The sequence below is a fragment of the Monodelphis domestica genome, chromosome 2, assembly GCF_027887165.1.
Source record: "Monodelphis domestica isolate mMonDom1 chromosome 2, mMonDom1.pri, whole genome shotgun sequence".
NCBI lineage: Eukaryota > Metazoa > Chordata > Mammalia > Didelphimorphia > Didelphidae > Monodelphis > Monodelphis domestica.
In genome coordinates, this window is record NC_077228.1 from 519,576,506 (window position 1) to 519,604,422 (window position 27,917).

The window sequence follows — 27,917 nt, forward strand, 5'->3', positions numbered from 1 at the left end:
ATGTCAGTTCCATTCTGTGTCTAAGAAATGTAGCTCCAACAAACTCTCTGAACATCTCATAAATTATTCACTTCTCTAGATCATTGAGAGGGAAGAAGGAAGGAAGGAAGGAAGGAAGGAAGGAAGGAAGGAAGGAAGGAAGGAAGGAAGGAAGGAAGGAAGGAAGGAAGGAAGGAAGGAAGGAAGGAAGGAAGGAAGGAAGGAAGGAGGGAAGGAAGGAAGGAGGGAAGGAGGGAAGGAGGGAAGGAAGGAAGGAAGGAAGGAAGGAAGGAAGGAAGGAAGGAAGGAAGGAAGGAAGGAAGGAAGGAAGGAAGGAAGGAAGGAAGGAAGGAAGGAGAGGGAGGAAGAAGAGGGAGGGAGAGAGAAGGAAGAGAAAGAAAGAAAGAAAGAAAGAAAGAAAGAAAGAAAGAAAGAAAGAAAGAAAGAAAGAAAGAAAGAAAGAAAGAAAGAAAGAAAGAAAGAAAGAAAGAAAGAAAGAAAGAAAGAAAGAAAGAAAGAAAGAAAGAAAGAAAGAAAGAAAGAAAGAAAGAAAGAAAGAAAGAAGAAAGAAAGAAAGAAAGAAAGAAAGAAAGAAAGAAAGAAAAAGAAAGAAAGAAGGAAGGAAGGAACGGAGGGATGGAGGAAGAAAGGAGGGCTGAAGGAAGAAATCTTTCAAGGGTGACCTAGATGATTGGGAAATATTTCTGTGCTTCCTTTCGGGAAAGATTAGGAATTCTTAATTCTCTTTTATCCATCTAAAGTCATCTATGGAACTTGGGTAGGTTGAGATTATAGGCATCCTACAGTGAAGTCAATGGACCTGAGGTCATTCAGGTCTTAACTGTAGGGATAACAGCCATCCAGGGTTCCAACCACTCCTCCATGCAAGGATCAGCTTCTCAGACCATTTATAAGCCTTGTCAAAAATAAACATTGATGTCAGTGAAAGCAACAAGAATATGAAAATAATCACTGGTATTTATATATCACTGTCAGGGACTCTTTTGGGACCAGGAAGGCTTCACCAATATATACATATATATGTGTGTGTGTGTGTGTGTGTGTGTGTGTGTGTGTGTGTGTGTGTGTATGGATGTGTTAGGCAATGCTGAAAGCCTTTTATTTATTTATTTTTTAACCTGTCCTGGCATTTCTTTGCTATAGGGGCTCTATCTACCAAAGCAAATAATAGGCACAGAGAAGTCTTCATGGGTTTAGCAGGCTGTTCTGTGTCCCAAGCCAAGAGGTATTAGAGGCAGATCAAGGAACTCAGGACTTGTTTACTTTGAGGCTAAATCACTCTTAGCTGCATCACACTGCCTAAATTGCCAAAAAAGCAATAGGCCCTTTTATTTGGCAGGTTTTAGGGAAAGCTCATAAACTGGCTAACCTTGAAACAGCCAGGGACAGTGGCGGTAGGGAGAAGGGGAAATGTGAGCGCAGTTCCATGAGCTCTTTTTTACACCAAGACCAGGAGAATAGCTAGGGCATCCCACTGACCTTTTCACAATGAAGTTGGCATTGACACCTGAAAAGTAGGGCAGCCAACTCAACTGCAGAACACTGTGATCAGGACTGATTGACCCCTTCATAGAAAGGCTAGGAAGAGAATAAGGATGGGATAGAACTACAGCATCAGCAAAGAGCCTTGGATTCTGTGGTTTTCAGACCATGGAGAGAGGAGGGAGTCCACTGTGTTCTAGGATTGTTGAGATCAGGTTTTAGGATGTCTCAGGAAACTCTGGGGTCACAGGAATTCCTCAATCATCCCAAAGATAATGTATGATCTCAGATCAAAACCATTCATGGATTTTATAGGAGAAGATGGAGATTTTCTCAGAAGAATTTAGTTAGTTTCCAACCAGTCATGCCATAGGCAGGAAGACATTGATCCAGTCAGTCCTAGCCTGGAACAGAATATACCTGCTAGGGCACATTTCAAAGAAAGGGGAGGACAGAAGGTTACTTGGGGTAGCCCAGTATCAGAAGGGGACATGACTGTTACAAAGAGAAAGACTAAGCTTTCTTTTTTTGGACCACACCACCCTCTTCGATATTTATAAGAGGTTTTAGACCTATTGCATTATTAATAATAATTCACTCCAATAAATCTCCAAAGAATTTGTACATACAATTTGTATTAGGTTCTCAAAAATATAGACAAAAAGGTCTTTTTCTCCTATCCAGGCACTCAGCATAACTGTAAAGGTCCTGGTGATTCAAGCAGCCTTTATTTCTCCACAGAGAAAATGCAGAAGGTGCAAAAGATAACAAAATTATAAATCGAGAACTGAAAACCGAACCTTTCATTTTCCATGCTTTTAGCATTGGAGGAAATCGGAGATTCAGGGCCAAATGAGACTTCCTAGACCATCTAGTCCAATCCTTTCATTTTACAGATAAGGAAACTGAGGTCAATGATCCTATATTTAGAACTAGAAGGAACTTCAGAGGCGATCTCGTCCAACCTTCCCATTTTGCAAATGAAGAAACTAATGAGGTCTAGAGAGGCAGAATGGTAGAGTGGACAGAATGCTCCATTTGGAGTAAGAAAGGAGAGTGGATGTGCCACTTCTGACATTTACTGGCCTAGAAAAGTGCCTGAAACAGAGTAGACACTTCCTAAATGCTTATGCACATTGAATGAATGAAAGTCTGCATATGGGTCAGTAGTCATCAGTGTTTCCTTGGTTCCTGGCTATGGCATTAATAATTCTGTTCTAGGGGTGTTGTATGGCTGTGAGCCATGGAACAACAAAGCCTCTGAAGCATTAAACTTGAGCATCCCTCAGAGAACAATGGAAAGCACGTGGTGGGGGCACTGAGCAAGAAATACCACAAAGGGGGAACCAAGAAGACCAGAGGAGAGGAGATATATATATAGACATATATATATGTACGTATGTATGTATCAAAGAAACATGATTGAAAAGGAAGATGGAGAGGCCATGAGGTAAGAGTGAAGAATTCCTGGAGGATACCAGATGTGCCTCAGTGGAATTCTCTCTGTACTGAATGCAAAGGAGGAAGGTCGCCAGCATATTGGGTGAATCCTGGATACTGATTTTATGGCAGGAGGGTCATGGCAGGCATAAATAGTTTGTGAAATCTATATCATTTGAGGGAATGTCTGCATTAGGAAACACCAAAAATGGTTATTATAAAAATAGTAGTTCACACAAATAGAGCTTTAAAATTTAGAGAGTATTGGAGGCAACTAGGAGATTTAGTGGATTGAGAGCCAGGTCTAGAATTGGGAGGTCCTGGGTTCTAATCTGGCATCAGATACTTCCTAGCTATATGACCCTGAGCAAGTCACTTAACCCCCATTAATTAGCCCTTACCACTTCTTCCACTTTGAAATCAATATACAGTATTTATTTGAAGAGGTAAAATGAGGGTTTTATTTTTTTTAAGATTTACAGAATATTCTCCATGTTTTATCTCATCTGATCCTCATGATATCCTTCTGAGGGAGGAGCTGTTGTTATCTCCATTTCACAGATGGAAAATGTAGGTTGGGCAAAGTGACTTGACCAGGGGTGGTGAGTATGGAGGTAGGATTTGAATCCAAGCCCTAATGATCCCATATCTAACACTCCAGCCATCATGGCATATGTAACAAAATGGCTATTCATGCTGAAGATTTATACAGCCCAATGCTACTCTGGTGCATCTGTGACATCATTTATGTGGGTACCCCATTCTTATACTGAATCCCTCTAAAATGGATTCATCAGGGCCCCCCTAAAGCAAACATGAGGTGAGCTCTTACTCCATCCGGCGAGCTTCCCAGTTTGGGTAAGTGTGCAGTTGTCCATGCCAATAGTAGGATTGGGAGTTGGATATCCAAACTGTAGTCACAATGCTTCCATCGTCTTCTTAATCCCAGCTGACTCTTCTTCATGCTTTCCATGTTGCTTCCATATAGAGTGTTCATACAATATACGAGCATCCTTCGTCCTGGTCTCTTAATATTGTGTGGATACCATGTAGCCTGGGAGCTGTCCATTGGCTAAGCCTTGCTCCACTTGCCTGACCAACCTCCTAAAGGCATAACTGGGAATTAAGACAGGGACTTAGCCCAGAAGAAGAGAATTCTGGGAGAGGAGTGCTGCCTCCTCACACTGATTTTCTGGGCTTTTGGCTCTGCCCACTAATGCTTCCTCCCCTGACTCCAGGCCCCATCATTGTCTGTGGTCCTTTCTACTGAGGCCCACCTGCCTATAGCATTGCCTGCCTGCCATCTTTTCGAGAGTCTATTATCTCCTATTAAAATTCAAAGGGTCAGAGATTGGACTCCAGGGGAGCAGGAAAGATTCTCCAGGGTATATGCTACCCTGTCTGAGTCTGAGGTGACTATATCCCATCAGGGTCTTCTTCTTGGTGGACTGCACCATGTTTTCATGAGGGAAAACTGACAATCTTTACTTACAGAAAGGAAATTTCTATCCCACAATCCACCCTTCTTCCCACCTTGCCCTTGCCAACCTAACTCTAAAATGAGGACTTGTAGCCTAGGATCTCTTGCCACTTGGCCTCACTAAATGATTTGCCTGTCCTAAGCACCAGAATGCCCATTCATAGCTCTGTGTACTACTTTCTTTTCCAATTGCATATTTCAATTCCTTCTAGGCCTCAGTTTCCTCAACTTAAAAGGGCAGCTAAGTGACTCAGTGGATTGAGAGCCGGGCCTAGGTATGGGAGGTCCTGGGTTTTAATCTGACCTCAGATACTTCCTACCAATATGACCCTGGGCAAGTCACTTGACTCCCATTACCTAGCCTTTACCGGTCTTCTGCCTTAGAACCAATATTTAGTAGTAATTCTAAGATGGAAGGTAATTTTTTTTTAATGAAGAGATTAGACTAGATAACTTTTGAGTTTCCTTTTCACTCTGGACTTATACTATTATGATTTAAAGTAATTTATTTATATCTGCTTATACTGTTAAGTAATTTTATTTGAATTTACTTACTTTACTCATTTTCCTCATCTATAAAATGAGTAGATTGGACTACATGACCTCCAAGTCCACACTAACTCTAGGGCTATGATTGTTTGATCTTTGTGGATTCTTGGGGGAAATTTTTCCTTGCCTGCCATGTATCATCTCTCCACTGTCTTTTGACAAGTCCGCCATTTTGAATCTTTAGTGATTGCTTCTGGGGATGATAAAAGGTCGTGTTTCACAGAGTCACACATCTGCCACGCTGTGGTCTGTCCTAGCTTCTTTGTCCACTTATAATTCGGGCATGCTGGGCTTCAGATGCTCATCCTCACTCCCTGAGGATTTGCTGGGCATACCTCCACCCATTGGACCTGGAAGCCTCCGGAGGGTGAGTCAGCCACCACTCTCCCTGACAACAATAATGGCAAAGAATACGGCTGCTGCTCTTCAGTTGCAGCTCCCACATACCTCCCCCATGAGAACTGTCCCACTATAGCACTCCTTTTAATTACAACCATAATGCTACTTTGCAAGGCATTTATCAAGGACTCTGCCCTGCTGCCAAATGGATTCCAACTGGGTAAAACCTGCATACAGGGGTCCTCTGGGGACAATTGAAGTTTCATAAGTCTGCTGGCAGCTTTCCATCAGAACATTAAAAAAGCCAAAAAAGAAGGGAAAACCTACAATAAGGATACTTACAGCAATTGCAGTCTGGATACACAAGACCCAGCCCTAGAGTTGGCAATAGATGAACGCACACTTAAGCTAGCAAGCCCAGCTTAATGGAATTGGAGACAAAAAGACAAAAGCCTGGCAGGGCCATTCCTCTATGGCTAATGCATGAGAGTGGAACCAACTCTAAATAGTCTTCACAGGACCCGAGTTTGAATTCTGCCTCTGCTTTTTTCTATTGTGACCTTGGGCAAGTGATGTGACTTCTTAGGAGAACTCATTTGCTTCATCTAAACAATGAGAGGGTTGGATTGGATTACCTTGGGAGTCCTTTGGGGCTCCAGATCTATGAGCTGATGATGCCAAAGCCTGCTTCAGGGAGGCTTCACTAAATGCCTTTTGGAGATATTCAGCCAAGAGATGGGGCATACAGTTGCCAGGAGAAGCATCCAGAGAAACAGCCTCTATAAACTGATTCAGCTGGACCAAAAGATGCTCCCCCCTCCCCTCCACCCCCACCCAGCCTCCTTTCATGTCATCTTTTCTGCAGATGTTATTTTAAATGAAATGATTGATCTTAACCTCCCCCACCCCCTGCTTCTCCAGACTGAGGCAGCCAGAAAATTTAGACTTTCCTATTAGATTAGAAGTCAGGAAATGAGAGAAACCTGCTTCTGGTAGGGAGCTCATGAGCAGACCTGATAGAAATGGAGTGAAATCAGCACAGATGTTGTAGAGGGAAGAAGGAGAATTTTTTTTTAAATTGGAAATAGAAGGTAAACATTGCATAATTTTCCCCAAATCCTGAATCCCCTAACTGTGCATTTAGAACTATGAAATCATGGACTCCCAGAGCCAACTGGTGAGTCTTGCTTAGATACTTTCAGCAACAGGAAGCTCAGGTTGTAGTAAAGAAAGGAAAATTGAATCTGGACCCAAAGAGCCTTTTCTGTTCAAATCCTGCCTCTGACATTACATTTGTCATCTTGGTCAAGTCTTTTAATCCTTTACGGTCTGGGTTTCTTCAAGTTGGTTGAAATGATCGCTGAGGTCCTCTCTAGCTCCTATGATCATTCCAGTTTTTGTTTGAAGACTTGGAAAGAGGAGGTCAGTACCTGTCAAGTCAGTCTGTTCTGTGTCTAGATAGCTCTAAGAATCAGGAAGTTTTTCTTGCCATCAGACCTAAATTTGACTCTTTCACTGATTGGTCCTGGTTCTGTCTGTGGGGAGAAAGCAGGAGACTAATATCTCTTCTGTAAGCCAGTATTTGGAGGCAGTTGTTATGTCTCCATTGAACCTTCTCTTCTACAGTTGAAATAGCCAGTGTTCTTCTAATTGATTCTCATAGGTATGAAATTGAGTACTCTAACCTTACTGATTGCCTTTCTTGAATAGTCTACAGTTTATCAATGTCCTTCTTAAACTATGGCACCCCAAGTGACCTGCAATATTTCAGATGCCAAGTGACCAGGATCGTAGGACCCTGACTTCCATATTCCTGAATCTAAGCCTCTCTTATTGCCTTGATATTTTAATTTTGAAATTTCTTGACAAGATAGGAATTTAGTAAATGAATGGATAAATTTGAAAACTGGTGGTTAGTCTGTCAAAAGAAAATGAAAGCAGCTTAGTGGCACAGTGGATGGGTCTGGAATCAGGAAGACCCAACTTCAAATCTCACCTCAGACATTCACTAGCTATGTGACCCTGGAAAGTCACTTACCCCTGTTTGCCTCAGTTTCCTTATTTTCCCTCATTTTTTATAGATTAAATGAGCTGGAGAAGAAGGAAATGACAAGTTATCCCAGTATCTTAGTTGTGTGACTCCAGCAAGTCACTTACCCTGGTTTACCTCAGTTTCCTCATATATAAAATGAGCTGGAGAAGAAAATGACAAACCATTCCCAGTACCTTACCTGTGTGACCCTGGGAAGTCACTTACCCCCATTTGCTTCAGTTTCCTCAACTGTAAAATAAGCTAAGGAAGGAAATGGCAAACTATCTCAGTACCTTTACTTGTTCAATTTCTTTTTTCTGAGATGGGATCGTTTAAGTATTCTGTTTCCTCTATTCATCTATTTCACTTAGATTATCAAATTTATTGGCCTATAATGGAGCAAAAATAGCTCCTAATAATTGCTTTAATGTCTTCTTCATAGTCTGTATACCCCAATATCTCTGCCAAGAAAACCCACAATGTAGTCACAGAGAGTCAAACATAACAGAATTGACTGCACAATGAAAACAACAACCAAAAATGGTGGGGAGAGTGGATCAGATAATTAAGCCCCTTCCAAAGATAATACTTCATGGCCTCTGAACACCCAAAGTTTCTTCTTCTTTCCATTTCTATTCCTTTCAGGGTAATGAGTTCCAGATATTTATTTCCTGATGTATAATGTAAGATTGCATTTCATTTGACTAAACTAGCTTTGAAAACTTCACAGAATTTCAGGGTTGGAAGACAGCTTAGAGCAAATCTCCTACCACCCATACTTAAATGAGCATCCCCTCAACAGCACTCCTGACACATGGTCATCAAGTATCCACTTGAATGCCTCCACTAATGGGGAGACAACCCTATGCCTCTCAAAGAAACCCAAGACACTTCTGGATCACTCATTTGCTAGTTGAGCTTTCCATCAAACCTATAACTGCTTCCCTGTAATTTTCACTCTTTGCTCCTAGTTTTCCCCTCCAGGGCCAACTAGAAAAATCCAACCTCCACTTTCCACGCAATCTCCCTTCAAATATTTGAAGGCAGTAATTATACCCATTATGTCCTCCTTTCTTCCAGCTAAATATCTCCACTTCCATCCTGTTCTCCAGATTTCTCACTGTTCACTCTCCTCAAGAATAATCGCCTGATGGGTTGCCTCACTTCCTGTCCCTATTCCCCTATATACTACTGCATTCTCCAAGATGGAGAACTAGTGGAAACTAGTTAGTTGCACAATCTCTGCTGTAGTCACGATGCCTCTCTCAAGTTTCTGTTGACTTTCTTAACTTGAATATTTGGTTTGAAAATGTAGAAATAGTTTGCTTGTACCTAGTGTGTTATCAAACCTGCTGGAATGGAGGGAGACACTCCCTGACTCTTCCCTCAGCTTTCCTAACCTGCCCGTCCCCGACTACTGGGGTAACGGAGTTTATAAACTAGTCATTGGACAATAAAGTACCTAAAATTGAACTCAATAAAATAAAGATGAAAGAGATAAAGTTAGCCTTGGAGATGAAAAGATATGAGAAGAGAGAGAGAAAATAGAGGAGAGGGAAAGAAAGAGAAAGAGGAAGGGAGGAAAGACAGAGACAGAGAGTGAAAGAGAGACAAAGACAGAGACTGAGAAAGAGAGAGATTTACTCAGAGCTATAAAATGTATAATCTACTGTACCAGGGGAAATTTTTAGTTCAATGATGAACATACAAATACAGTATCAATATCAAATGCATGGGCTATCAGTGGAAATCCCTAGTTCAATACAAATGCACAACTGTATTCGAAATTACTCCTACATAATGGAAATATAATACTAAGAATGCTAAGAATATAGGATATACTTCTTTTTTGTTTCTTGGAAATAGGATGATACTGAGTTGCTTCTCCAGAGTCCAGTTGGAAGTGCTTTGATATGAGTCCAGGTAGACCTCTCATATCCTAAGAGAGACAGAGGCAGGCAGAGACAGAGACAGAGACAGAGACAGAGACAGAGACAGAGAGGGGAGGAGAGAGGGGGAGGGAGAGACAGACAGACAGACAGTCAGGAACAGAGGCAGAGAGACAGAGAGGAATGAGAATGCCTATTGGGCATACCTTTATCAGAAGAATAGTTCCCTCTTTGCCAGTAGAGGACGTGAAGGGCCCATGTCTGTTAGTAATCAATTGTCCTCTATCTACATTATGTTTTCTCTACCTTGTCCTTATAAAATTGATTTGTTAAAAACTCAGGCTCAAGGTGTTAAATTTTCTCTATTAAAATTCAACTTATTAAATTCGGGTTGTTCTAGTCTGTCAAGATCTTAGAAAATCCTGAAATTGTCATTCTAGGTATTAGCCTCTAGTTCCTCCCAGATGAAGTCTATCATACAACCTCTGATGGTGGAAAGAGACAAGTGCCTTATGTGAATTTTAGATTTACTCTGCCCTGCTTAGTCTTTAGAATTCTAGCAACCAGAAATGTATACACCCCCACTTAAGGATTAACTGTAGGGGAGGATGGTCTGTGACCTGTGTGTGCTAGCAAGTGACAAATCAGAAACAACTGACTGACTCCCTGGACTGTCCTAAGCCAAGTTTAAGCCACCACTGGTACATATGTGACACAGGAAGTGATGTAAAGAATGGCCTTTATATTCCACGTCACTTACTGTGAGGGGGACTTTTGCCACATTTATAGCTTTTGCGGACTTGGGGGGTGGAATTTGACTCGCAGGAGCTCTGAAGCATGGTCTAGGTGAAACAGCTTCCCTGAATATCCACATGGTGAGTTATAAGACTGACTCCCCTTTCTCTTGACCCTTCTGAAGGTTACAGTCTCCAAGGAGGCCCCTCATCTTGGAGGAGGCCTCCTAGCTGGAAGTTGAGTTAGATTTAATCTTCTGGGAAGGCCCCTTGGCTGAGAGGCCTCTGGCCAGGCTGGAGTAGATTTTACCCTTTTCCCTCTTTCTCCTTCTTCTTAATTTCTTCCTTCTATTGTAAATGAACCACCATAAAATTCTAATATGACTTGAATATTTCATTGGGATTTAGAACTTAAATCCCTGGTGACCACTAAATAATATATTCAGTCTCAACCCTAAATTTTACCCTTAACACTTACCATCCATTTTGATATGCTTCCTCCCCCCTCCCCCATTTTCTCTCAAGGAACAGAAGAGGGAAATGACCCAGCAATTGTAAAGGACTATGTTGGACTATCCCCAAGAGGCACTAATTAGACCTCAGAGTAGGCAATTCATAACTAAGAGCCTGGAGCCTTTAGGGTACCACTCCCTAACACTATGCTGTTGAAAGAAACCACATGGTGGGGAGCCTGCTCTGGGGAGAATTCTGGTGAGCTCTCTCTGCCTGTGACAAAGGGGTAGTTGGCTTTCTAACTTCTCCATCTCCTTCAGGACTCTGGTTTGGAGCCAGCAACATTTGAGCTACAGGTGAGACCAAAACAAATGCCAAGATTTCCATGTGAATTCAAGGGGGAAGAGACTTTGGAACTGGCACAGAGAGGTTGGATGGAACCCCTTTAACCCTGGTATTCCACAATACATTTGTCCATCATCTAGACAGCTGTGGCAACCTCTGGGGGAATCCTAGAATCATACTTGCTGTGCCAGGAGTGCAGTGCCTAGTACATAGTAAGCACATAATAAATGGGTGTTGACTGATTGTGTAACTTCCCCACTTCATAACCAAAATATTGGGGGGAATGTTCAAACTGTTTTCCTCTGTAAATGGCCTGTAAGAGTATTTATTCCCTTTGGGAAAGCTAAGGTGTGAGAGGGCAACATGGGGAAGAGGAGAAAATACTGAATTTGTAGTCACAGAACATGAATTCAAGTCCTGCTGGTGTCATTTAATATTGTCTGACCCTGGGAAAATCAATTCATCTCTAGCAATCACCTCACCTATAAAATGAAGAAGTTGACCCCAACACTCTCTAAGATCCTTTCCATGTCTTAGATTAGATGGTTGTAAACAAATTCAATTAGGCATGTTTAAATGGGGAAGGTAGGTAATATAGTAGATAAACTGGGTCTGGAGTCAGGTAGACTCATTCTCCTGAGTCCAAATCTGACCTCAGATACTAGCTGTGTGACTCTGGACAAGTCATTTCACCCTGTTGGTCCCCATTTCCTCATCTGTAAAATGGGTTAGAGAAGGAAATAGCAAACCATTACAGTATCTTCGCCAAGAAAATCTCAAATAGGGTGGAGAAGAATCGGAAACAACTGAAATGAGCAAACAACATATGCTGAATAAACTTTATTTTTAGATCTATAGCAACTCACACAGTTCCTTGTACACAGGTTCTTACAAACACAGAACTAAGAGGATACTTGGGGGCCATCTTGCCCAATCCTACACACAGGTTCTTACAAACACAGAACTAAGAGGATACTTGGGGGCCATCTTGCCCAATCCTACCACTTTTACCAGTAAAAAAATCAAGGTATAAAAGCAAGTGATTTGGACAAAATTAAATAATTAATATTGATGTGGAATTTGAACTCATGATCTTCCCGCCTCCAAGTCCACTGCTCTATCAACTACACCACACTACAATAGCAATCATTTTATAATTGTTGATTGGATTGAATTGTGGAAAGAATGCATGCCTTCCTTTGAGGAAGGACAGGTTTCTTCCAATGTTTGGGCAAAATCCAGAACCATCTTCTGTTTGGACAAATAAACAATTTGTTACTCTGCCCAGGTCTATCTGTAAAAAAAGAAAATGGACAAGACAGGCTAGAAGTGGTCTTGTATAAACCACAGCCTCTTTCATAAACCATTTTTTGAGTAAACTGTTTCTTGTTAAAGTCAGTGACAAAGGATTGAATTAACACTCGTGAGTAGAACGTTTCAGATGATTTTCAGTCCGACTGAACACACGATAGGGACACTGAGAGCCTCTGATGAGGATGCTCTAAGTACGCTGTACCAAGTTGGATTATTAAATGGTGGCCCTTGTTAGAGCTGCCTAGGGGCTCTTTGTTCCAAATATTCTCAGGCTGGGTGGGGACTTGGGGAAATGGATGTGTATTTGGCTAACAGTCTTTCATCTCTTTATTAAAAAACAAACAAACAACTCTGTCACATATTCTTACTAACTCGAGTTCCTTTTAGCTCCAAATCTTTGAATCTAAGATATAGCATTTAGAACAATCATAATCTCTGCCCTCATGGAGTTTCCAGTCTAATAGAGGGATCAAACACCAAAGCAGGGAGATATGGTAAACAGTGTTAGAGTATGTTACTTCAAGAGAATAAACTGAAGGTAGCAGTTGGCATTTCTGAAATATGCAAAGAATTGCAAAGTGCTTTTAGAACTTCTGTAACAACCCCAAGAGAAGTGTTACTAGTCCCATTTTATAGATGTGGGAATTGAGGCTTTAGCTAACTTGCCTGATGTCTCAAAGCTTCTAAGTGGCTTCAGAAGAATTCTAACCCATATCTTCCTTGCCTCAAATGTAGCTTTCTGTATCTTTTTAGCTTTCTGTAGGGCAACAAGGTGGCACAGTGGATAGAGTGCCAAGTCTGGAGTCAAAAAGACATCAGTTCCAATCCAGTCTCAAGCACTTACTAACGGGGTGACCTCAGACAAGACTCTTAACCCTGTTTTGCTCAATTTGTTCATCTATAAAATGAGCTGGAGAAGGAAATGGCAAAACACTCCAGTATCCCTGCCAAGAAAATCCCAAATGGAGTCATGAAGAGTCAAACACGACTGAAACTACTGAATAACAGCAAACCTTTTGATTCTGCTATGCCTTCAAAATTTAAAGTTACAAAATTCATTTTTCAAGTAAATTGTTTTAATATGGAAGGGATGACCTAGTGAAAAGAGCTGGGGATTTGGAGTCCAAAGACTTGAGTTTGAATCTTTCTTCAGTCCCTTAATTGTTTTTAAACCCTTACCTTCTAACTTTAAATCAACACCATATATTGGTCCCAAGGCAGAAGAGAGGTAAGGGCTAGGCAATGGGGATTAAGTGACTTGCCCAGGATCACACAGCTAGGAAGTGTCTGAGGCCACATTTGAACCCAGGATCTCCCATCTCTAGGTCTGGCAATCAATCCACTGAGCCACCCAGCTGCCCCCCTTTCCTTCTTGTATCACCTTGATTACTCTAGATCTCAGTTTACTTATCTATAAGTCTATGAGTTTGGATCCATTGCCCTTTGAGGACCCTTCTAGCTGTAGATCTATGAAACCATTCTATGTCATCAATTCCTTTGAGCCTCAGTTTCTTATCTGAGAAGTGAAGCAATCTCTAAGATCCTTTCCAGTTATAATCCTTGTGACCTGTGACCCATGTCCATCTAATGCAGACTTTACTGTCTGTTGGTCTACTGTCTCTTGGTAACAGCCCTTCTGCCAAGGGAGTCAGTGAGTCCTGAAGCATTCGTTTCCCATAAAAGCATGTACCCAGAAGGGAAGTCATCAATTAATCCACACTAAGGTAGGGGTATCTGATAAGACTTTGCATGAAACAGTTGTATTTTCAGCAGAAGGAGAAGCCATCAGGCAGAGAATGGAACTCAGACTGAGGAATTCTGGGCAAAGAGAGATGTATTTAGGCTTGGGACAGGAGGTGATGGAGAGAGTTTTCTTTGGCATTACTGAAGCCCAAGGCTCATTTCCAGGGCCCAGCTTGCACAGTCCCTCTGTTGTCTGTCCTCAGCTTCTACTGCATTAATGCCTTGTCTTTCTCAGCTTGGAATTATTCAACTTTGAAGAGCTCCGGTTTTCAAATTGGCCTTTTTCCTTATGCACAGCTTTCACTACAGCTCGGAGATTTCTCTTGGGAAATTTTGAATGCAAGTGAGAGATGCTGGGGGAGCCTGGAAGATATTGTGTTCTGCATGGACAACATTGAGTGCAATTAAGTTGTCCCCAAGACTAGAGATGTGAAGGCTTGGAAGAAAACGAAGGAAATGCAGAGAGGGGGATTGTTTTTTATTTCTCAAGAATTTTCCCCTCGATTGTCCAAGAAATAAAGTTATAGAAGCATATGATTTAGAGATAAAATAGCAGCAGAGGCAGCATCCATTCCAGACCCTTCTTTTCACAGCTGGGACAACTGAGATCCAGAGACTGGAGCCAATGTGCTTGAGCTAATGGCAGGGTTAGAATTCAGACCCAGGCCAGGACGCTATGGCCAGCACTCTTTACTCCATCACAATGACTCTCATTGTAGTGGACTGAGCAATGGACGACTCCCAGTTAAGAAAGCTTCTGTTCAAATCTCACCTCAAACACTTCCTGGCTATAGAATCTTGGGCAAATTCCACTGACTCTTTGGTCATTTGTCTTCTCATGTATAAATGAAGTGTTAGACACACTGGCTTCTGGGGCTAAGCCTATGATCCTTGATCTCCAACAAGTGGTTATCTAATCTGTGCCTTAAGCAGCAAGGAAGAGTTCCTTCTTTCCCCAAATAGCCAATTTTCCTAGGTGGTACAGTAGATAGAGAACTAGGCCTGGAGTCAGGACAACTCCTCTTCCTGAGTTCAAATTTGGCTTTAAACCCTTATTAGCTGTGGGACCCTAGGTAAGTCACTTAACCCTGTTTGTCTTATAACAAGAGGTAGGTAGTGTTCTTAATTTTGTTTTACAGATTAGGGAACAGAGGCTGCACAAAGTTAAATGACTTGTCCAGGTTCACACAGCTAATAAATATCTAAGCCTGGATTCAAACTTATTCGAGTCTTCTGGACTCCTACTATTACTGTACCCCCAAGCTCCTTATGCACGTTGAAATATCTCTGGGGTTTTATATCACACTCCTCCTCTGTTTAGATTGGCAAAAATGAAGAGACAGAAATAGTCCATGTGAGACAGACTATAAGAAGACAAACACACTGGTTCTGGGCCATGAATTCTGGAAGAGAATTTGGAATTAGATGAGAAAAGTCACTGTTTCTTCTCCACTCTTGCTTTTGTGCTCCCCTTGATGTGGCATCTTCCCTCATTCAACTTCAAACTCCTCAAGAACAGGAATTCTCTTGCTTAAAGTTCTTCTAACCCTTAATAAAATTCCTGGAACATAATTTCTCCATCTAACCTCCCCCCTTTATTAGACATATAAGGAAGATGAGGCTCATAGAGGTTGTGATTTGTCTAAATTGCCCAGAAAAAAGGCACCGAATTTAGGTCATTTGATTCCCAAATTCATGCTCATCCCTCTGATCCTCATTGTTGACCCTTTGGGACCAGCAGGATAAATCTATTTCTTCTTGAGTGTGTGACAGCCCTCCTGATTCTTGAAGACAGTTACCATGCCCCGCCATGTTTCTTTTTCTCCAGACTAACCGTTCCCAGTCCTTCTGCTTTCTCCTTTTTCTGTCCTCTGGACCTCAACAGAGTAAGTCTGCTCCTCTTACATGCCAATCCTCTAGTCAGCTGAAGAGAGGTGTCTTGGGCCCCACAGTTGGCCCTCACTGGCGTGATCCAAAGGCATATGGAATAAGTTTCTGCTTTCTAATGTTACACACTGTAATTGGTCTATCTAAGAAGCATCCAGGACCACACATTAACTCAGCTGCTATTCAATGTGTAATTAGGCTTATTAATCTACTGTATCAGATATAATGACAGGGATTTAGGGTGTCTGCAAGGCATCTCTCTTTAGAGAGCACAAAAATATCAGACTAGACTTAATTTTTTTTTCCTTCAAAATCCTAGAGCTAGAAAGAACCTCTGTGGCCATTTCATCCAAACTATGCCTGACAATCTTTTTCTCTACCACATTCCTTGACACATGATTCTCCATTCTCTGATTAGAGAACTCTGGCCATGGAGGACACGATGACGCAGGTAAATCCACATGTGACTCTGGGATAAAGCCCTTGATTTGGAGTCAGGAAAGCTGGATTCAGATCATGCCTTTGTCACTCGCTATTTGTGCAAGCACAAGCAAGTCATTTAATTCAACTTGAGTTCCCTATTCTGCAAAATCATGACTCGCTCAATAAGCTTTATTATATAAAAATCATGAAGCTCTAAAATATTAGCATGGAACTAAGACATTCAGGACACCCTATATCATGTGCCTGACATGATGCTAGGGACTACTTATACAACGACAAACACAACACATTCCCTGCCCTCAAGAAGCTTTCATTCTATTGGAAATGATGGAGGGGATGTCCATCAATTGGAGAATGACTGAACCAATGGTAGTCCATGTTGGAGAGAGATACCCAAAACATTCCCTGTCTTAAAGAAGCTTCCATTCTGTTGGAAATGATGGAGGAGATGTCCATCAATTGGAGAATGGCTGAACCAATGGTAGTCCATGTTGGAGAGAGATACCCAAAACATTCCCTGTCTTAAAGAAGCTTTCATTCTGTTGGAAATGATGGAGGGGATGTCCATCAATTGGAGAATGACTGAACCAATGGTAGTCCATGTTGGAGAGAGATACCCAAAACATTCCCTGTCTTAAAGAAGCTTCAATTCTGTTGGAAATGATGGAGGAGATGTCCATCAATTGGAGAATGGCTGAACCAACAGTGGTCCACATGGGAGATAAATACTATTGTGCTGTTAGAAATGATAAGGAATATTATTTCAGGAAAAGCTAGAACGATCTACATCATGATCTACATGATGCAGAAAGAAATAAGCAGGATTGGGAGAACATTGTCCAAAGTTACAGAAATATTGTATAGGATGATTACCTCTGAAAATTTGGGTACTCTAAGCCATTTGAGATAATCCTGAAAGACATGATGGTGGATGCTCTCCCCCTCCAGGGAAAGAACCATTGGAGTTGTCTTTCCCATCAGTGTATTTATGGTTTTATTGGGGGGGCGGGGTTGGTTATGGTTGAGTGTGCTCTTACAACAGTGACCAGTAAAGAAGTGTTTTGCATGACAGTAAAAATAAAATTTAACAAAGAAGCTTACATTCTAATGGGTTTTAAAATCAAAAATACAAAACAATTTGAGGAAGGAGAAGGCAATTTAACAATTTAATTCAACCCAGCAGCTATTTATTAAATGCTTATTCTGTAGGATCATAAAAGATTGTAGGAGAGAGTGGCTGGAAAGCTAGCCACAAGACAGAAAAGCCTGAGTTTGAGTCTTACACATGCTATCTTTGTGCCCAGGCATGTAGGTCTGAGACTGTAAGTTACAGAAAAGGTATCCTCTTGAATGGGGAGCAATAGGAAATTTCTTCATCTGTGAGTTTCCTTATTGTAAGGAAATCATAGATCTAGTCCCTATGCCGATGTAAAATCAGAGCTCTGGGGCTATAAGGAACCTCAGAGGCCACTGAGTTCAAACCCTTTATTTTATTTTATTTTATTTTAAACCCTTACCTTCCATCTTAGAATCAATACTACATATTGATTCCAAGGCAGAAGAACTAGATAAGGACTACAAAATGGGGGTAAGTGACTTGTCCAGGGTCACACAGAGCCAGGAAGTGCCTGAGGTATGATTTGAACTCAGGACCAGCCAACTCTAAGCCTGACTCTAAATCCAATGAGCCACCTAGCTATGCCCTCCCATTTTACAGATGAGTAAACTAAAGCTGAAGAAGGAAAGTGAATTGTTTACAGTTTCACAGGTTTTCAATGTCAGAGGCAGGATGTGAATCCAAGTCTTCAATTCTAAATCAGTGTTCTCTTGACTGTAATAATGGTAATTACAACTAAGATTTAGATACCACTAATACCATGTTCCAGGTGCTATGGTACAATTTTTATCTCACTTTATCCTCGCAACAACCCTAGGAGGTAGCTGCTATGATTATCCCTATTTTATAGATGAGGAAACTGAGACAGGCAGGAGTTAAGTGATTTGTCCAGGGTCAGACAGCTAGTATCTGAGTCTGGATTTGAATTCATGTCTTATGAATTCCAGGCCCAGTGCTTTATCCACTGAGCCACCTTGCTGCCCAACCTACTAGGTGCCCACTATACCAAGCGGTGCTTCTAAAGTCGACTAAGTCTTGTGCTATGTGCTGAGGATAGAAGCCCTCTTAGAGCAGGATTCTATCATCATCAAACCTACCAATGCTATATAAATTCTGGCCGTTATTAAGGATCAAGGGATCTTGGCTAAGTCATGGTGTAGCTGTCAAAATCAGGGAATCCACTGGTGGCAGCCTTAAAGGACCTTCACTATTTAGAGCAAGTCTGGTTCTCATGGTGCTCTTTGGTCCCTAAGGTCTTGTAGGCCCCTTTCGTATCTACAGCACCCAGGAAGACTTCCAGTTCAGCTAGGAGAATATAGACTCCTCTGGGTCAGATTTAGCTTCAGGATTCATAGCCAACAGTCCAAATCCAGGAGAGAGTCCAATTTATTGGCATTCTGAGTCCTGAGCCCAGATTCTCCTCTGGGTCTATCCACAGAGTCCAAATAAGATCATAGAATCATAGAAATGGGTTGCAAGAGAACCTCACAGGCATTTATCCAACTCCTTAATTTTACAGATGAGGAAACCAAGGCAATAGTATAGAGTAGCTATCTGAGGCAGGATTTGAACCCAGATCTTCAAGCCCAGTTCCCTAATTTCATTCAGTGACCTCATCCCCTCTCTTTGATAGTTTTTCATGAATGGAAACAGTCTAACCAATTGCTGCATGTCTACCCTCCCATTCTGACCCCTTCACAGTGTTCAATAATCTGCATTGACTTTAGGAGGAAGGGTAAGGGTAGAGAAGTGAGACAGGAGGAAAGTAATCATTAAATTGCTAAGCCCTTTCTGTGAAACAATCAAAAGGAAAGTTTCAATCCAATGACACCTAATTAAAAATTCAGAGGTGCCCAACGTTGATTCATGAAAGCTTGTGCACTTTTAAATTGTTGCCAGGGAGATCAGGGCCTGAGAAAATTAAAAACCATTAGCCTCAAAAGGATAAATGATTTTCACAGCTTTCCAATGTGATTTCCTGTTGTGTAGGATTTTGTATGTTTTCAATTTTTTTTTTCATTTCTGCTTCCCTCTCCCTCCTGCGGGGAGGGAGGGGATTGCTTTCTAAGCCCTCAGAAAGAATTCAACCCTGAACGATGGCAGTTTTGCAAATTGGAACTGAGATGGAGTCCAGGGCATTCTATGCCCCAAATAAATCAAAGGAGACCCAATACCTGGCCTTGTTGCTGTAAGTGCTCACAGGGGGCAGTTTCTCTTAGCTAATTGTCCCACTGAGGATGATCTCATATGCCTAGGCTTCTCTGTAGGGCAGCTTGGAGGCCACTTTTCCTCCTTTAATCAGTCAGCATTTATTAAGCACCGGAGTGTGCCAGAAATCCTACTAGGTGCTTAGTATACAAAAACAAATGTGCAATAGTCCTTGACTTTGAAAAGTCTAACCAAGGGAAAGAGAGTGGGTAGGGGGAGAAGAGTGCTGGGTTTGGAGAAAGAGAACACATTTCCAATTCCATCCATGACTCCTTCTACAGCCTTGGGACGCCTAATTTTTCTGTAAGCCAACAAGGCATTTATTTAGCATATACTATATGCCAAGCACTTGACTGGACACTGGGGATAAAATACAAGAACAAAGCAAGATAATTCCTGCCTTCCAAGAGCTTACATTCTAATGAGAAAAGGGAACTTCAAAGGAATCCAAGTCTGGAAGGTTAGAAACAGAACCAAGGGAGAAATAAAGGTTGGCTGGCCCCAAACCCTCCTCAAAATGGAGCCCCAAGGAGGATGTCAGAGAAGGCATCTGGCATGGGGGATGGTGTGACAGTGACTGGCACTAGAGAAAAAGTGCCAAGCTGAAGAGTATGTGAAATTGATCACCTGGGGGGGGGGGGGGGAGCCTCAGGAGTGGATTCCAGAGGAGGAGGAGGAGACTCTGGCTGGAAGAGCAGTGAGGCTATCTCGGTCTTGAGAAGCTATAGAGAGAAGTTGGGAAAAAGACTTTCTCCTGAGGGTTACCCATTTTCCCTGCTGCTGACTGGAAATCTTTCCCCCAACACTTCCCAATTGAAGGGACTTCTGAAGAGAAACCTGAGCAGACTTTACCTCAGCTCCTATTGCCCAGAGGTGAGTCAACCTGACTTTCTCTCAGGGGGCTCAGGCTGCCAAGGCCCGAGTTCTCCCCAAACATGAGGAGGGAGGGAAAAGGGTTTAGATAGAGACAGGGACCTCATTCTCCCCACTTTCCTTTTCCCATTCTTCCCTGCCCATTATTCCTTTTGTATTACCCGATTGAGTTGACATTAAAAGTTATCTGTTCCCTAAGCTGAGTGTAAGTGAACGGATCAAGGGGAGACCTTTTGGTCTTGAGTAGTCGAGGGGGGACAAGAGGGACAAGAGTGAGTTGGGGAGAGTGGCTTTAGCTAAGGAAGGAAGGCAGAAGGGGGAAAATCTTTAAATCCCCTCTCCTCTCTCTGAGCTAACTTGTTATATATCTTCTGTCTCTCCTGAACCCTGCTTTGTGGAAGGGGATTCTCCTCTCTTCCTCCTCTCCATACCAAAAGTCCAGGCTTCCCTCGGGACACAAACTTCCCTCTTTTATCTTTTTTTAATACAATGGAGAAAAATCCAGTAGAATTGAATGTAAAGGGGATGGTCCAGGAAAGATCACCTGTAAGATCCCTTCCAGATGTTTGGGAAACAGCTTGGAGGACAGCTTCTCTGGATCTTAGATGTAATGGAAAGTAATGTATAGGGAGTCTGGAAAGGTAGGAAGGGCCAGCCTCTTTGACCTTGGGGAAAATGTTCTAACTCTAGTAGGGATGTCAGTCTCTTCCTCTGTAAAGTGATGGATTTGGGAGAGAAGATCTCTAAGGTCCCTCTGCCACCTCTGAAAAACCAGAAATCTGTAATCCAAAATGATAGAGGATTCCATCAATCCATATAACAGAAAGAGAAATAGACAAGCATTATTCATATTGGGCTTGAGGAGAGGATTCAGTTGAATGATATTTATTAAATGTCCTTGTCCTATGGAGATACTTCCTTTCCTACTAGAATCAGAGACCCCAGATTCTGGAAAGAGGGGTCTCTTTCCTGCCTGACCTCCCAGGACTTGTAGCTAGTGGAAGGAAAACAATTTCTAGCAAGGTAAGAAGGTTGGAAATTACAGAATTCTTTGAAGAATGGAGAGAATTCCAGTTTGGCTGGCCCATGGAATGCATGCAAGGAAGTAATACAAGATAAGAAAGGGAAGGTGGCCTCCAGTTGTAGACTGTCTTAAGTGATACTAAACAAATTAATTTGAATTTTACTTGATAGAGAGTAGGGAGTCTCTGAAGGTTTTGAGCAGAAAAGGTTGGATTAAATGAACTGTAAAGTTCCTTCCTGCTTTAGCTATATCACCTTACATGAATATTATGATTGGGCAACCAGGTGGCACAGTATATAGAATTCCTAGCCTGGAGTTGTAATAGTTGAGTTTAAATCCACTCTCAGATACTTACTGCTGTGTGATCTGGGAGAGTCATTTCATCTGATTTGCCTAGCATTTGTTTTTCATAATCATGTTTGGTCAAGTAAAACTCCCAGGCCTTTCTTTCTCTCTTTCTTCCTTTCTTTCTCTCATTCTTTCTTTCTGTCTTTCATTCTTTCTTTCATTTTTTCTTTCTCTCATTCTTTCTGTAGAATGAGTGGGAGAAAGAAATGGCACACCACTCTAGTCTTTTTGCCAAAAAAAACCCCAAGTGGGTCAAGAGTCAGACTCCACTGAACAACCATATAAATAATATGACCAGGGTTATGTACAAACAAAACAATCCTGTCTGTTGTTTAATGGATGAATTAGAAAAGGGAAATGGTGAGTTTTAATAGATGAATAGGGAGAAGTGATAGGGAAAGCTGGTACTAACAGGATTGGTCTGGAAAAGAGACAAGAATAGAATTTAACCCCCAAAAACCCTTGAATGCACCTGGATCCAGAACATACTTCTTCCATATCATGCATCTTAATACATGCCTCTCAGTGACATCTCTCACTGATTGCCAGGAAGAGAAAAAAGGGGAAGTTCTTAGAGAGGAACCAATATGGCATTAGTTGGAATGATTGGGCCAGCAGAGGGGCATGAGTCTCTCAAGGGGTATACTTGTAAATATTCTTCTGTGCATTCATCTTTGGGGCTTTGCACTCATTCTTTCGTTTCTGGGTTCAAGTCTGCCTCCATTTCATTCCTACTATCAACAGCTCAAGAGATTCCTGGGAAAACTGGGTGTCAGGAGCCTAGAGTCATCAGTCATTACAGTTTTCTAGAAGTTGGAAGAGGAGAAGAGAAAGAACTCTTCTCATTATGTATCCCATTTGTGTACAGGATTCCAGTTTTCTCTGGGAGTAAGACAGGTAATAATGCAGTAGGACTCCTGTTTCCCCTTGGTCAATGACAGTGAGAACTACCAATAATACTAATGCCCAGGATGGGGCGGGCATTCCACCCCCAAAAAATGTAATATTCTTTCATCGCAAATTGTGTCCTCTATCGATGTGACCTTTTCTTATTTACCTTCTTCACAGAACACTCTTTCTTTCAGGAGAACCTATTATTCTTTTGCCTTTTAATTTCAGAAGAACTGGAAAAGAATAATAAAGCATTGACTAGAAATCAGGATTTCTCTTTCAAAGTCACCTTTGAATTAGTTCTGTGGCAACTCTGGGCTCTGATGCAACTCCATAGACATAGAGAAGGTTGGCCTTGTGCTACACAAGGACTGGGAGGCCCAAGTCCAAATCCCATTCTGACTCTGACTTTGTAAACATGGGGGACTTACTTCATCTCTCTAGGCCTCAGTTTCTTCATGAGTAAAATGGGGTGATGATATCTATAGTTCCCACCTCATGGAATGATGGTGAAGCTTATGAAGAGCCTCAATTCAATTCAATAAAAATTTATTAAATGCTTACTCTGTTAAAGCATTATCTGAGACACTTGGGAGAAAAGGACAAAAATGAAATTATCTCTGTCCCTAATTAGCTTGTACTCAACTGAGAGAAACCTCTAGATGAGTACATTAAAGTGAATGTATTGTTGTTTAGGCATTTCAATTGTCTGACTCTTCATGACCCCATTTGAGTTGTTTGGGTTTTTTGGCAGAAATATTGAAGTGGTTGTTCCTTTCCTTCTCCAGTTCATTTTACAGATGAGGAAACTGAGGCAAACAGGTTGAAGTGACTTGCCCCAGGTCATATAGCCAATAAGTATCTGAAGTATCTGAGGCTAAATTTGCACTCAGGTCTTCCTTACTCCAAACCCAGAGCTTTATACACTGTATAATCAAGCTGCCCAAAAGTTTATACATCTTTATAGATGTGTGTGTGTTTTTATATACTTCTGTATATATCTGTGTGTGTCTGCATTTATTTCTACAATGATATAGATCTCCAGAGATAGAGAGCATGAACAACAAGGGATATCAGAGAAGCCTTCCTGGTGGAGGTGGTACCCAAGTTGTGCTTTGAAGAGAGATACTATAGGAATATTAATTACTACTGTTATTATAATCATTTTCCCATCATTAAAACTCTATGCTTCTTGGAGAACAGATCTGTTATAATTATTACTGTTATTATTGTATTTTTTCCATCATTCAGATTTGATGCTTCTTGGAGAATAGATCTTTTATTATTATTATTACTGTTATTATTATGTTTTCCCATCATTAAAACTAGATGTTTCTTGGAGAACAGATCTGTTATTATTATTATTATTATTATTATTATTATTATTATTATTATAGTTTTCCCATCATTAAGATTCGATGCTTCTTGGGGAACAGATCAGGCTTGTCCTCTGTTTCTGCCTTGTACCTAATGACTAATCTTGGACCAAATGTTTATTGAGATGATTTGAAGGAACTCAATAGCACCAGGAGACTCCCATCACAGCTCTATTAAAGAAACAGTGTTATATAGTGAATATCAGCAAAAATGGTTTAAAGTCACAAATAAAGATAAAGTGATAATAAAAAGGCTAATTTTATCAAGGAAAAACAATGAGCATTTTTGTGAATTATCCTTCCACATAAGCCTTTATAACTAGGGCTAATTGCTCTCTACAATGAGGTTAAATGTTAAACTGTAAGAAAATAACTACTGTCAGTGTGTAGCCCCAGGATTAAGGAAGACCTGGTTCAAGTCCTTCCTCTGATACAGACAGATTCTGTGACCCGATTCAAGCTGTTTCACACCTCAGTATCCCAACAATGCTCTATAAGCCTATAAATTGGAGCAAATACACGTATCTGCATTGGTAAAGGGAATTTCTTCATAGGAAATTCACTCAACAAACTTGAGTCTGGTTCCAATCAAAAGGACAGTTGTTGCTTTTTTCATGGTGCAAGAAAAGGACAGCCCCTACTCCCACAATTTTGGGGGCTGTTCAACCGTGTCTGACTCTGTGTAACCTCACAGACTTTTGTCCAGGGCATCTTCTAGGCCAAGATACTAGAGTGGCTTGCCATCTTCTTCTCTAGTATGCTGCCATTTTACCAATGAGGAGATGAGGTAGAGTTAAGTGACTTGCTCAGGGTCACACAGCTAGTATTTGTGACAGGGTTTGGACTCGGGTTTTCCTGATTTCTAGTCCAGTGTCCTATGCCCTAAGTCACCTAACTGCCCACTACCTCAAGTCCCAATTCCCATCTCAATTAGCCTACCAAGTGAAGCCATAGACTGTGAGGACCATTTAAACAAAAACCCTAAATAATAATGAAATTAGAGGTTTTGAGCTATAGGAAACATTAACAAGAATTAAGCAGGAGATTCTTTCAAAAGGACTTCATCAGACAAAGTTAGGACTAGAGAAGATGGGCTGTTTGTATGGTAGCAACCAGGGATGACAGATCCATTAATGTTCATAAAATATCCAGAAGCTAAAGCAAAGCCCTCAGCACTTTGTGGCTCCTTTTAGTGGAAGATTTCCAAGACAGAGTAGGTAAACTGATGAGCTAGCCCACAGGCTGAAATAAGCATCATTTAAGGTCATAAATCCATTGAAGTATCACTGTATAATATACCCTAAGACATTGTGCCATATGGGACAGGCTGGTGGCTTGGACCCTTAGCCAATGACTGACTATCACCATCTATTGGAAGACAGTTGAACTGACGAGGGAAACAAAGCAGAGGTGATTGGGAGAAAACAACAAAATAGTGGAGGAGGGTGGTAAATGGGAGGGCAAACAGGTAATGACAACACCTGTGGGGAAGGGAGAAGAGAAGCAAAAAGACAAGCAGTATGGTACCCATGGAAGACCCACAGGCGGGAGGCATCTATGTGGGCTTACTGTCTCCACCATTCCCAAACAGGGCCCTGAGTTCTCAGGATAGTATTATAACTCAGAGAGACACAGGTAGATAGCTCAGTGGATAGAGCACTGATGGAGTCAGAAAGACCTAAGTTCAAATCCAGCCTCTAACATTTCTAGTTTTGCGATCCTGTGCATGTCACTTAGCCTCTGCCTGCCTCAGTTTCCTCAAATATGAGGATCTTAATAGCATCTCTTCTCCAGAGTTATTATGAGACTCAAAAGAGATATTTATAAATCACTTAGCATAGTACCCAGCATATAGTAGGCACTTAATAAACACTTGTTACTTTTTATTAGTCCATCATAAGGACTACATAGGTCACTAGGGGAGAGTTGCTCTTTGAGTGATGCCATTACCTCCTACAGGCTTAGGTCTACTTCTGTTAACCTGTAAACTTTAAAAGTTCATGTTCTGAGTCCAAATGATTATAAGTAGATTGAGAATTTTTATTGTTCAGTTATAAGTCAGGTCCAACTCTTCGTGACTCCATTTGTGGTTTTCTTGGCAAAGATACTAGAGTCATTTGCCATTTCCTTCTCCAGTTTTTACATTTTACAGTTGAGGAACTGAAGAATTGATAACTGCCCTTGGTGAATATCAGACAGTGACATTCCAAGTTTATCTTGGTAGGAACGATGATCCAGAAAAGTGAGAGGCTCCATAAATTTCCTGAAGGCCCTTCATTCCAGGAAGGTTCTTCTAGCACAAAAGTTAGGCCACCATTCCACCTTTTCCATTCCAAAATGGAATGGAAATGGACTTTCTAAGGAGATCACAAATGATGACCAATGATATCACTGATGCTGACATCACCCAGTATTTAGTTAAGGAGTATCAAAATATGTGTTGCATCTGACTTCCAGTTAAGCCTACCATTTTGAGCCAAAATGGTAGCCAATTAAATTTTCATCTATAGCTTTAAATGTATTTTTAAAGTGACAGTGCTATGTTGAATCAAGATTCAAGTAACACATGATTGCTCAGGGGAACAGAGAAATTGATTAGCCTTGGGAATTAAATTACATAGGAAACACTACTCATGAATTTTCAAATTGTCCTCACCTGCTCATGCAGTCCAAATTTGGAAATACTTTTATTAAAAGAAGATTAACCCTGTAATGTAATGCCATTCATAAGACAGAAGTAAAGTCGGCCACAGTTGCCATTGAATGGAAATCCAGAACTCACTTTGATTGACTGGTCTTAGGTTCTTCTGCTTGACTCCTCTCCTTATCCTGGGTAGCACATGATAAGCCCACCTCTTGTTCTTCCAGCTGGACCATCAAGGTCAGGTAGAAGACTCTTAAAATGAAGCTGTATTGTGGCTAGAGTTTTTGGAGAGTCTATATACCAGAGGCCAAGAAGTTGCCATCATGGAAAAATCTTACTGATTTCAGATAAGTCACAATGTCACTGCTAAGTCCTCTGGAACCAAAATATTTCTAACCCTTCCAGAAATTGGAATTTCCCAGCTCACTCGATGAGTTGCCACAAATGAAGCATCCTGGAAGTCAGAAATGATTGTGCACTGAGAAGGCTCTACCTCAGCTGTAGGGAAATTCTAGTTTTTCTTTGTTTCTATCATTTCTCTGTGCCTCAGTGGGGAGATACCATTGCTATGCTCTGTAGCATTATTTTCTGGATGTGTCTTTAAAAGAAATCATTTGGAAACAGGAAATGAATGAATACTTTCCAAAAATGGACCAAGAAATTATTATTCTATTTGTTTATTTGATTTCATTCCTTCAGGGAACACTCATTCCACCAACATAGACCAGCTACTCCTAATCATCTATAAATGAGGATCTTAAAGAATCACTTGAGAACACTAAGAGATTTACCCAGAATCCAATAACTAGAATAGTCAGTCAATAAACATTTATTATGCTAAATTCTGAGGATAGAAAGAAAGACAAAAGACAGTCTCTGTCAGGGGCAGGACTTGAATCTGAGTCCCAGCCCTCCTGCCTCCCTAAAAATGTAATCATCAGACACGAAAAAAAAAAGAAAGATGGTCTATGTTTTAAGAGGACCACCTTAATATGCCAAGACTGAGTCATGGCAACATAACAAGGACACAGAAGACACTCAGAACTAATTCATATAAAGAACAGCTGAAGGAACTGGGCATATTTATCCTTAGAATAAAGAAGACTTGAGGAGATAAGCTAACTGCCTTCAAATATTTGAAAGGCTGTCAGTGTGATGGAATAGAGTCTTCACTACTTCTGGAGTCAAAGACCATAGTTTCTCATTCCTCCGCCTCTATTTTTTACCTTGAGCAATTCCCTTAACTTCTTTGGAATTCAGTCTCCTCATAGGTAAAAGGGGGGAATTGGGCTAACTGCCTTCTAG